The sequence below is a fragment of the Mirounga leonina genome, unplaced genomic scaffold (genome assembly GCF_011800145.1).
Source record: "Mirounga leonina isolate KUSES-001 unplaced genomic scaffold, KU_Mleo_1.0 Mir_174, whole genome shotgun sequence".
NCBI lineage: Eukaryota > Metazoa > Chordata > Mammalia > Carnivora > Phocidae > Mirounga > Mirounga leonina.
The window spans coordinates 36,261,567-36,274,124 of NW_023270451.1; positions in this window are offsets into that span (position 1 = coordinate 36,261,567).

Sequence of the window (12,558 nt, forward strand, 5' to 3'; positions counted from 1 at the left end):
AGCAAATTGGAAAACCTGGAAGAAATGGATAAATTCCTAGAAACATATAAACTACCAAAACGGAAACAGGAAGAATAGAAAACTTGAACAGACTGATAACCAGTAAAGAAATTGAATCAGTACACAAGAAAACTCACAGCAAACAAAAGTTCAGGGCTAGATGGCTTCACAGGGGAATTCTACCAAACATTTAAGGAAGAATTAATACCTATTCTTCTCAACCTACACCCATTTCTAATTTCTGATACTCTTACACTTTAAAAATGAGTGCTAAGTTATAATACTTATGTATTTCTCAACTGAGTGACCATTTACATAATTACTTCAGGGGCCAAGAAATTGATAAGAGCAAGCTCTTAGGTTGCATTAATAAACACAAAAAGTAGATTAGCATAGAATAGTACCATTGATATAGCCATGAGAAACCCTCTTGATTAATTTCATCCTATATTTAGATCCTTTCTACCACATTCCTGACCTCTTCTTCAACTCTTCTAGTCACCAGGAACAGACCACATTTTAAAAAGTCTGCATATTAAACTAACATTTACGTTTTTGTGAATCCCATTCACTGCACTCAATTCTATCTTCTGGAATAACAAAAAACAAGTAAACACTATTTTTATTGTCATAATCATGCAAATATCTTGCAATTTTCATGACTGTGTCACATCCAATGTTTACAGGAGAAATTTCCAAGTCCCTTCAAGATCATAAAAAATGGTCCAGGTCACTGATAATAGGGAGTCTTAACTTGTCCCTGTTTCTCTAAAAAAAAATATGTATAACTTTAAAATATAACACTTGTGGAGGCTGATTTCTGTTTAGGTAGAAAAACATAAACTTTTCTTTTTATGTATTTATATTTTCCATAATGTATTGCAATAATCTATTTGGGCTCAATTTCTCAGTTCTAAATTACTTGCCTGCTACTTTTTAATGTCCTCCGTCAACATATTAAATTTTATATATATATATTTTTAAAGATTTTTTTATTTATTCATTCGAGACACAGAGATACAGAGAGAGAGCATGAGCAGGGGGACAGGCAGAGGGAGAGGGAGAAGCAGGCTCCCTGCTGAGCCAGGAGCCGGACGTGGGGCTTGATCCCAGGACCCTGGGATCATGACCTGAGCTGAAGGCAGACGCTTAATCATCTGAGCCACCCAGGCGCCCCTTATATTGGTTTTTTAAATTGAATTTTGTTACTGGGCTCCAGTTTGCTAAGAATAAATAGTTCACAGAAAAAAAAAAAATACAACACTTGTGTTCCAATAGGAACCAAGTACTGGAGGATAATCATCTCGGTAGTTCTATATTTCTGTTAATGTGCCCTATAATACTGTGGCCAATTGGCTACACTCTGAACCACTGATTCAGGCCAAGTTTTCAACCAATGAAAACCCCAGAGTATTTTTCCTGTGGACTATCCTGTTTCCCCAATCTTGTACTCAGACAGTTGATTTTTTTTAAGCCTAAGGGCAGGTTTATTCATTTATCACTATCTAATTTCCTCTTGTTGGCTTTGGCCCTTAATTCTTTCATGTTGAGATCTTTTTGCTCTTTCTGTCATGCACTAGCTAGTCCTTCCAGAATTATATGTCATATGCCCCCAAGCAATGGGCCTATTCTGGCCTCATTCTTCTTGTTCTGAACATTTCTAAAAATGTCATTTTTATTGTCTTTGGCATTTTTAACAAGCTTCTGCTTATTTATGCTTTTGCTTTTCTCTGTATTTCCAGATTCCTGCTACTCTAGGGTTTATCATCATGTATGCATCCCAACTTTCAGCTTTTCATATTTCCCCTCAAATATATGCTTATCTGAGTAGTTCTTGGACAGGTACAAGATTTAATGATTTTTATTCTTTTATTTTCCCTTAAATGGGGAATTTGTAGTTATAATCCAGAATTTTGGTTTTAAGAGATTCCTGTCCAGTTCAGCTATCTTACAGCTAAAGTATCTGGCTAGGGGCTCTTCTTATAAATTGTAGAAATTTGGGTGTATATCTCACTATGTCAGTATTTGTTTCCCCTATCTTGAGTTGACACTAACTTATAAGCTCATTGAATAAATACTTAACAAATATCTGTTGAACAAACATATGAAAAATAAAAATAAAAAAACTGATGAAAACAGAGAGATGTTGGGCGCCTGGGTGGCTCAGTTGGTTAAGCGACTGCCTTCGGCTCAGGTCATGATCCTGGAGTCCCGGGATCGAGTCCCGCATCGGGCTCCCTGCTCTGCGGGGGGTCTGCTTCTCCCTCTGACCCTCCCCCCTCTCATGTGCTCTCTCTCTCAAATAAATAAATAAAATCTTTAAAAAAAGAAAAAAACAAACAAACAAAAAACCAGAGAGATGTTATTTTTCCAGGACTTTATCCACAACTTCTTCAACTACTTATATTTAATTACAAAAAATCAAACCAGCATGGTAATTCCTCTCCTTGCTTCCTTCAATGACTCATTTAAAAATAAAATAAAAAAAGGTGAATAATAACCTGGAAAAAATGAGAAAAAATTATGACAGTTTTATTCTTCACATACAAATAGCTCTTTCAAGCCAAAAAGAAGACAAGTTGATTGAAAAGATCACAATGTATGAACAAGCAATGTTCATACCTAAACAAATATAACAAATAGCTAGTTAATTAATTAATTTATTTTTTGCTAGTTATTTATTTTAAAATGATAATTAGTGTTGTTGGGGTGAAGTTAAATAGTTATTTTCATAAATGCTATGGAAATCTAAATGGGTACAATATTTTAAAAAGATATTTAGTAATATATATCAGGACTATTAAAAATACTTATGTACTTTGACTAATTTAACTTATGCATTTTTATTCTAATAAAATATCTATTAATGATCAAAAGGATTACATATAAAATTGTTCATAACAGTATCATTTGAAGAAAAAGGTTAAAACCAGCCTAATTTTCCAATTAAAGGCTAAAAGTAAAGAACTGTAAAGTTATAAAATAGAATAATTTATAGTCATTAAAATTACATTTTAAAATTATATATTATAGCAATAAATGAGTTGAAACTATAAAAATCATGTAAGTAAACAAAACAATCCTAATTTTCTTTAAAAATTATGAATATAAAGAACACCATGAGGAATTACACATTTTATTAGTGCTCTAGGTGGTGATTATAGATGTTTTTTATTCTCTCCTTTATACTTTCTGTACTTTTCAATTTGTGAACAAAAAACTTGTATTAATTTTTAATCAGAAAAAGTTATACAATGAGAAACAGGAACTAAAAAGCACAGCAGTCTAGGGTTGCTTAATGTGGGTGGGAAAATATCTATGAATCTCAGTACCTCCACAGAACATCATTATATTTAAATTTAATTTAAAATTCTAAGTTAACAAAAATGTTTGAAAATTAAAGTTATATTATGTTAAATATTCCCAGCTTTAGAAGCTGGAGTAATAAATCAGAAGTTTAAAAATAATTTTTTAAATCAGAAATCTTAAAATTAAAAAATATATATATTCTTCTGCCTTTAAGGAATGATAAGGGAATAGGGAAATTACAATGAGAAGAAAGAGTTTATTCTTCCAGTGATAGGCCATAACTGTAGTAGATCATATGCCACAGGGACTGAATAAGCATAAGGTTTCTGAGATTTCAAAACAAACACTTTTGTTCAGCTGACACTCAATTCTCTCAGCTTGTATGCCAATTGCTGGGAATAAATAATAAACATCAGAAGTTCTGTTCACTTTTTGAGGCCACTGAGACACAAATAAAATTAGTATTTTATTTCACTTCCTGTTTCTTCAATTAGTAAGATCTTAAAGAATAAAAGCAGGTTTTACATTTCATTGATAACTTAGGAGTGTTCTTTGTTCAGAACTTTGTACATAGCCAAAAGCAGTTAAAATTTTTAGATTTACAAATTGATTGGACAGTTGCATTGCCCATTACAGTAGAAGATTTAGAGAAGTAGGTCAACCTTTCTTTTGAAGGGCTTAGGAAGTTAGGAAGAACACTATTATATAATATCAAAAATAAGTTTAATTAAATTAATTTTTCTTCTCAATTATTGTAATTAGTTTATCCTCACCCACACACCAGATCTTGACTGTGTATGGGCTCAGACCCTGGAAACATTTTCTGAGCAGCACAGGGCAATACTGATTCATGAGATAATACTGAAGATGAATAATAGCTAATATCATAGAATGCTTACTGTGTACCAGACACTATTCTAGCTACTACAGATAGACCATAAATAGGACAGAATATCTGCCCTAAAGAGTTTACACTCTGAGGAAGATTCATACAACAAACAAGTCAATAAGTGATTATATGATATAATTTCAGATAGTGAAGTAAATTGTTAAGGTATGGGAATGAAGTGATAGATGGGTATTTTAGATAGTGTTCAGTAGGTGACACATGATCAGAGAGACCTGGATGAAGTGAGCATGTGAACCAGAGGAAGAGCTGGAGAAAAACATAGCAGGCAAAGAGCAGAAATGGGCACTGAACGTTTCTATAATGGCTGAAGCCTAGTGAGTTAGGCAGAAAGTAGTTGGAAATGAGGTTAAAAAGGTAGCCAGGGACTAGATTACTTAAGGCTGCTGGACCATGGTAATATTTTGTATTTAATTCTAAGTTGATAGATTAGAAGGTTTTGAGAAGGAAAGTGACATAAGATGATTTATATTTTAATAAAATCTATTTCTGAATCTGCTAACTCCAGATACAATCCACTGAGGGCTGGGGTGGGAATGGAAGAAGTATGAGTCTATTACAATTATAAATGAAGGCTGGAACTAGAGAGGTAGTGAGAAGGACATTTTGACAATATTGTGCAAGAGAGAAAATCTGAATTAAAAAAATAGAGCATTCAAGGGGGCACATGGCTGGTTCAGTTGGTGGAGCATGTAACTCTTGATCTTGGGGTTGTGAGTTCAAGCCCCATATTGGGTGTAGAGATTACTTAAAAAAAAAATCTTAAAAAAATAGCGCATTCAACTGTAATCTTAGTTTACAGTGCCCTTTCTCCTTACCTTCATTGGTGACATACCCACCAATGGATATGTCTCACTGCTGGATGAATCTGCAATCACTGTAGGCAGAAGAGTACTCAATATCCTCCAGTACTTGCTGGTATGGTATGTGATACTGAGCATTGCCAAGAAGGTACTCTCTCTTTTGGGCACCTACTTCAGGAGCCAGGTGCAAACATGCTCCATGGATTAAGTGGCTAAAGAGATGACCCTAAGGATTATTGGTGCCTAAGGATCACTGAAGCAGCACAAGGTGACAGAGTCAGGAGAAGGGGGATAAGTGGCCAGATGGAAGCTTCTAGAGGGCACAGCCTTACATAGTAGTGTCTTTTACTTTTATTGGGAAAAAATTATTTTTTAAAGATTTTCAAATTTATTTATTTGAGAGAGAGCATGAGCATGGGGAGGGGCAGAAGGAGACAGAGTAGCAGACACCCCAAAGGTGGCTCCATTCCAGGACCCTAGGATCATGACCTGAGCCAAAGGCAGACACCTAATTGAGCCACCAAGGCGCTCTGAAAAAAAAATTTTTTTTAAGATTTATTTATTTATTTGAGAGAGAGAGAGGGATCACAGGGACGGGCCAGAGGGAGAGAGAGAACCTCCAGCTGACTCCCCACTGAGCATGGAGCCCAAAATTGGGCTCCATATGGGTCTCCACAAGAGACTCCATGTGGGGCTTGATCCCAGACTCTGAGATCATGACCTGAGCTGAAACCAAGAATTGGACGCTTAACCAACTGAGACACCCAGGTGCCCCTATTGGAAAAAAATTTTCGTGACTCTTTTGCCCCTTTAGTACCATGTAAGCCAGTTGCAAGCAGTTTTGCAAATACAGATGGTTATTAGGAAACACTTGATATAAAAATATCTGTCCCCAAATTCCCACCATTTTTCCCTAGTAGGCCATACATCTTCCATCATCTTCTCTATGTGCCTTGATTTGAGGAAGGTCAGGAAACTCAATACTGTACCTCTGGAAGGAACAATTAAGAACATGGAGATAGTTCAGATGCTCATGTCTAAATAAACTGAGAACTTATCTTGTTGCCCTACTGCTTCTTAGGCTCTTTCAGAAAGAACAGGGGTAATATCTTTTCTTTCAAGAGCAAATTCATCTTGAGACTTGCTTTCCTCCAGGAAAAAGCCAAAAGCTTTGTTTTAGTAGAAGGAAAGACTTGGAGGGCTCTTGGTAGGGTTGAAAGAAAAGTTAGGGAAGACTGGATTTCCCAGGATTCAGGGACAATTGGAGGAAGTAATTTCTCTGAGTGATAAAATCTGGTCCCTATGCTCATGCAGGACTTTGGTAGGTGGAAGGACATCTGACGGAGCTGTTATATGTGATTGCTGGTACAGGAAGGACCCTTGGAAATGTCAAAAAGTCCTAGTAGCTGAGAGGAGATGAATGGATACTCTAAGTCATCAAGGAATAGGCTTAACATGGATCACATGTGGATTAGGCCACCCTTTCCCAACCAAGGTTCTGCAAAAAAATTAAGATTAACAGGAAACGAGTATTTTGTAAATTTTACCAAGGATGGTTTATAGGTAGTACCATTTTAAAAACAGGAGAAAAGATAATTCATTATATATAATGAATATCTTAGGGCTGTAGGGCTTAATTCTTATGGAACCCCTGGTTGAGAAGGACTGATTTGGACAATAACCCTCTCAGGATGGACCATGATGGATCCAGGACAAAATTATTCCCCAACTTTTCTGATTGTGTATGTTCTCTTGAACTCTTATACAACAATTCGTGGGTGGAAAAAATATCTCCCTGGTCCTCCATCATATTGACTTTTATGAGAAACTCTGGAAATAATTTAAGTAAAATAATTTGAATTAAAAAACAATGTGATCTTTCATATTAAAAAAAGTTTTGAGGAGAATGTTTATACCAATTTTATGTAATAAACAATTATAAACCAGAAGACAGCAAAAGAGTGAACAAATGCTGCTTTCATGAGAATTTAACCATCCCATAAGGTATGACTTAGTCTAAGATTCTTATCATCATATTTTGTAGTACATGTTTAACACTTACAGAAGATTGAGAAGAACCTGGCAAAACAGGTTTCCTCTGTGAGGAAAAGTCATAGGCCGGCAAAACAGTAACTTGTCCATTTCATCGAGTATGATTTTGTTTATTGTTCTATATGGTCAATGATATAAAAGATTTGGTAAGTAGAGTTCGGTAGATTCAGAAATTCTTATTGTAATTTCATTTCTACATAGGAAATCTAATACTGTACTACTCTTTGAACTTCAAAGAGTTTTAAGGGATAAGAAAAGATAAAATGACTGATTTCTAAATATTCAAGGATTGAACTTATTCCATAGGACTTAAATACCCTAATAGAATCTAGATTCAATATGGTGCCAATAATTGGATTTGGCATAGCATAATAATTTGTCCATTTTACATATAAATACTGAGCCTAATTTGGGTATGGACATTTTCCTCTGAGTTCAATGTTTTCATCATTTATTCAAAAACATATTTACTGCCTGCCTGCAAAGCACTGTTTTATGAGCTGAGAGTAGAACAGAAAAACCTATTCTTTTTTTTTTTGGCTCAAAAAATTTAAAATATCATTAGTTTTAATGACATTACAGACACATTAATATATTTCATAAAACAGGTCTTTTATCTTTCTCATCCACCCACTCAGAGACAAACAATTGGTAACAAGACAAGCTAAAAACAAAGAAAAAATTATATTATCTGAATTTAGTTAACTCTTAGTATATTTTAAGACTCAGTATATATGGAGACCAGTTTTCATATTTTGGATGCTAAACAAAACCAAATCTTGTCAGCAAAGCATTACTCCCTATAGCTCACCCTCTGGCTGCTCAGACTGCTTTTGTTTGCACTGTCTTGAGAAATGGAGCTCACGTTGCCTCTCTGAAATGAGTATTCCATAGTTGAATAGTTGTTATTCTCAGGAGGCTTTTCTTTCTGGTGTTTAAACTAATAGTTATTTTAAGATTTTATTTATTTATTTATCAGAGAGAGAGAGAGAGAGCACAAGCAGGGGGAGTGGCAGGCAGAGGGAGAAGCAGGCTCCCTGCTCAGCAGGGAGCCTGATGCTGGACTTGATCCCAGGACCCTGAGATCATGACCTGTGCCTAAGGCAGACGCCCAACCCACCAAGCCACCCAGGTGTCCCTGAACTAATTGTTATTTTAAACAATGATGTCTACTACTCATAGATATACCTTCTTACACTTGACTATAGTCATTTATCCTTCTCTTATTTTAGAATTTACACCTTTCTCATATCTATGAGCTATTATGTTCATTCTCACTGACAAAGAATGTGCATTTTTAAGCTATCATCTTTCATTTTTCTTTTTTTACAGGCATAGAACTTCATGGATTCTTTGTACCACTTCCTAGGCTCCCCACCACTTGGTCTACTGCTGGAGGCTCTTGAGCTGTCAAACATTTAAAAAAAAAAAAGTTTTCCAGGTGCAATCTTAACATAGTCCTAATAATCCTCTTACCATGACACAGTGCCCAAAATCGCTATTGGCATCCTTTGACACTGTGAAGAAGCAAATTTTACATTATCTTATTTCACTTTACATCCACTTGGCAGTCATGCCATGTGACACAAGCTCATAGATATAGGACCTCCTTAATGACTGAGTTTGAGGTCATCATACTCTAGATAGAGAATACACAAAGTAACTGAAAATGAGGAATATGTCACTCATTTCTCCAGCAGCGATACTGACAATTCAGTAGTCTGAAACCCATTACGTAAGTAAGTATGGTGAATACTGGTTCAGTTCTTTTGTGATGATTTTACATCCTTTGATTTTATTTAATCCTCATGATAACCCTAGTTATCATATATTGCAATTGGGTAAATTCAGTTTCAGAAGTTAAGTAGCTCAGGCTCTTACAACTAATTACGGGCAGCTTCCATAAACTCAATGACCTTTATGTGACATTTTTTGTTGGCTTTTTTTTTTTTTTTAATGTGAACAGCACCAGCTGCATTGCAGCCTCAATTTATTTTTGAGTAGGGAAAAGAAGAGAAGTTGGATAGACTGGTAAGAGGTGCAGAAAGGAAATGAAAACAAAAAACAAAAAAACCCACACGTGGTGTCTACACACACAGGTTTACTTCAGAGTTTTTGCTTTTGAGACGAAGTATAATATAGAAACAGAAAAGTGCATGTAAGTGTACAGATTTATGGGGTTTTGCAAATTAAACACACATAACTAGCACCAGACCATGAGTCTTAGATGCTCCTCATGCCCACTTTTAGTAACTATCCACTCCACCACATTCCAAGATTAACCAGAATCCTGACTTCTTTTTTTTTTTTTTTAAAGATTTTATTTATTTATTTGAGAGAGAGAGAATGAGAGACAGAGAGCATGAGAGGGAGGAGGGTCAGAGGGAGAAGCAGACTCCCTGCCGAGCAGGGAGCCCGATGCGGGACTCGATCCCGGGACTCCAGGATCATGACCTGAGCTGAAGGCAGTTGCTTAACCAACTGAGCCACCCAGGCGCCCCAGAATCCTGACTTCTAACAACACATACTTTTGCCTTGTTTTGTATTTTGTATCAGTGGAATTATATATTATACTCTCTTTTATATTTGTCTTCTTTAACAACATTATGCTTGTGCAATTCATCCATATTGTTGCATGTAGTTCTATATTATTATTCTAATTGCTGTTTGCTATTCCACAAATTGTAAATACACTATAACTTATTTATCCACTCTACTGTTGATAGGCATTTAGATATTACAAACAGTACTATTATGAATATTCTAGGATATGCCATTTGGTGAAATATGTGCATATTTCAAATACACCCACACATATACACACATACATGCACAAACACACCCCTCCTGGGAATGAGATTGCTGAGACATAGGTTGTACAAATATTCAACTTTGGTAGATACTGTCCAATAGGTTTCCAAAATGGTTCTACCAGGGCCTTTTATTATTACTAAATAATTACTATTACTGATTATTTCTTCAGTTAGACTCCTACCATCATCATTATTCTTTGAATAATGAGTATGAGCCAGGCACTATGCTAAGCACTAAATATATATGTATACATCATATATATGTATATATAATATTTACATGATATATAATAAATATATAATATATAACATATGCAATGAAATATAAATATAAATGCATATAAATATAAATAATGCAATATATAAGTACCATATATACACATATAATATACACATGTATAACAATAATAATACAGTATACTCCTTGAAGTTGGAGTATATCCTCTTCTTTGAAGGTGGCTTATCTTCATAAATACTTTGAAATTATTCTGCATAAGAGATTGGTCTTTTTTTCCCTATTTATCCATTCATTCAATCATTCATTTATGTCAGTATAACCTTATCAATATTTACCTTATACTTTGGGTGATGATAAAATATGACTTTATTTGCTCAAATTGTTCTCCCTTTGGCCATTAAGAGCTCTTTCACTGGTTCCAGCCCTAGTTTTAGAATCAGCCATTTATCTAAGGATGTATGGAGTAAGGTAGGGTATTAGAGTATAGTATTAGAAACCAAGTTCTGGATATTTGGTGTCCAGTTGCTACTGGGATGTCATTGCTTGTAAGCCCTCTTAGCTGACAGAAAAAAAATGGTGTTTACACCAACTAGTGTACATACATATTTATAAATATTTCTATATGTAGCCTTCAATGTCCATATTAATCTAAACATAAGTTCATACTAATATTTAACTCTAATCTATTCCCACATAAAGCATTCTAGGCTTCTCCCTCTCCTTATTCATAAGTTCCTATAACAATAGTGAAAAACATGATTCTCATCATCCACCATCTATTTACTTAATGGTTCAGTTCTAGTATATATGTATAGCAGTGTCAGAAATGTTAACCAGTACTCCTGTGGGAATTAACTTTATCAACTAAAGTACATTGCTTCTGTGCAGTTCCTTTTGCCCTTATTCTTAGAGAATCCACTTACTTTGAAATTACTTAGGTCAGGACTTTCTCCTCACTCCCTTCAGTAAGGTTGTTTCTTATATTTGTAATACAGTTAGATTTTCTTGTCACAATATGCATTCCTTCTTGGGTTACTTAATAACCTAAATGATTTTTATAATATTTATAAATATCATTAGTTCTCTTTCCTATAAAGTTCTGTGGGTTTTGACAAATTCACAATGTTACATATCCACCATCAGTATCATACAGAATAGCTTTACTGCTTCCAACAAACCCTCGTCTCATTTATTCAACCCTCCCCTCCCCCAAACCTATAGCTACCACTGACCTATTTACTGCCTCTATAGTTTGCCTTTTCCATGATGTCATATAATTGTAATCATTTAATAATATAATCATAAAACTTCTCAGTCTTCTTATATTTAGCATTTAGAATTCAATATATATGCATTTAGAATTCAACCATGTCTTTTTATGGCTTGACAGCTCATTTCTTTTATCATTGAATAACATTCCATTACATGAATGTCCCTGTTTATTTATCCATTCACCTCTTGGCTGTTGCATCTATCTTTTGCCACTTATAAACAACACAGTTATAAACATTCATGTGCAAGTTTTTGCGTGGACCTAAGATTCTGAATCACTTGAATCTTCAGATCGATTGAGTCTTTCAGCCCATGTTCATGCACTATCTCTTCATTTATTTAAATCTATTATTTTTTAAATCAGAGTTGTATGGTTTTCTGCAGCTCTGGTCACAGGTAGATCTACAAACTCAGCAATGACTTCAGGAAAATATCCATTCCTCCATATTTGACTTCTGTGTTTTTCTGTATTGGATCTAGTCTCAGGTTGGCTCTCTCCAAGCAATGACCTTGGAAAATTCACTTATTTTCAAGAAGTTTAGCAACATCAGGAGAGATGCCTTTTCCAAGCAGTGAAAGTTTAGGGTGGGACTCTGGCGCCCAACCTGTATCCCATGCCCATTCTGAACCAGTCACAGTTACTCTAATTGGTCAATGAAGCTAGGAGATGAGGTCAGTCCAAACACATTCACAAAGACTGAGAGTGAGAGAAGATTGGTTCTCTAAAGGAAAATTGAAATTACCAGAAATTGGGTAGGCTTACCGAAGCTAGCCAAATAAGAGTCCGCTACAATATGGGCATCTGACATCTAGTCACAATCTAATCATGCATGGTTTTGATAAAGAGATTTGGGTTGTGCCTATACAAAGCAGAAATAAGTGGGTGAAAGCAGTTACTTTGGTAGCTGACAAAAAACAACTAGTTTGGCAGATTTCTATTCTTAATTGATTCAATTATCATTGTAAAATATAGTCTTAGATTTCTATCTGTTCATGATTAATTTCTGACTCATAAACCAGGCTTTCCTGACAATTTGCCCTTAGAAATTTTCCAATAGAAATGAACTTGAGAAATGAATATTAGCTAATCCAGAGAACCTGGAGCCCAGATGAGGGAAATAGAGCCAATTTATATAATGAGGCTCTAACTTATTCAACTATAAA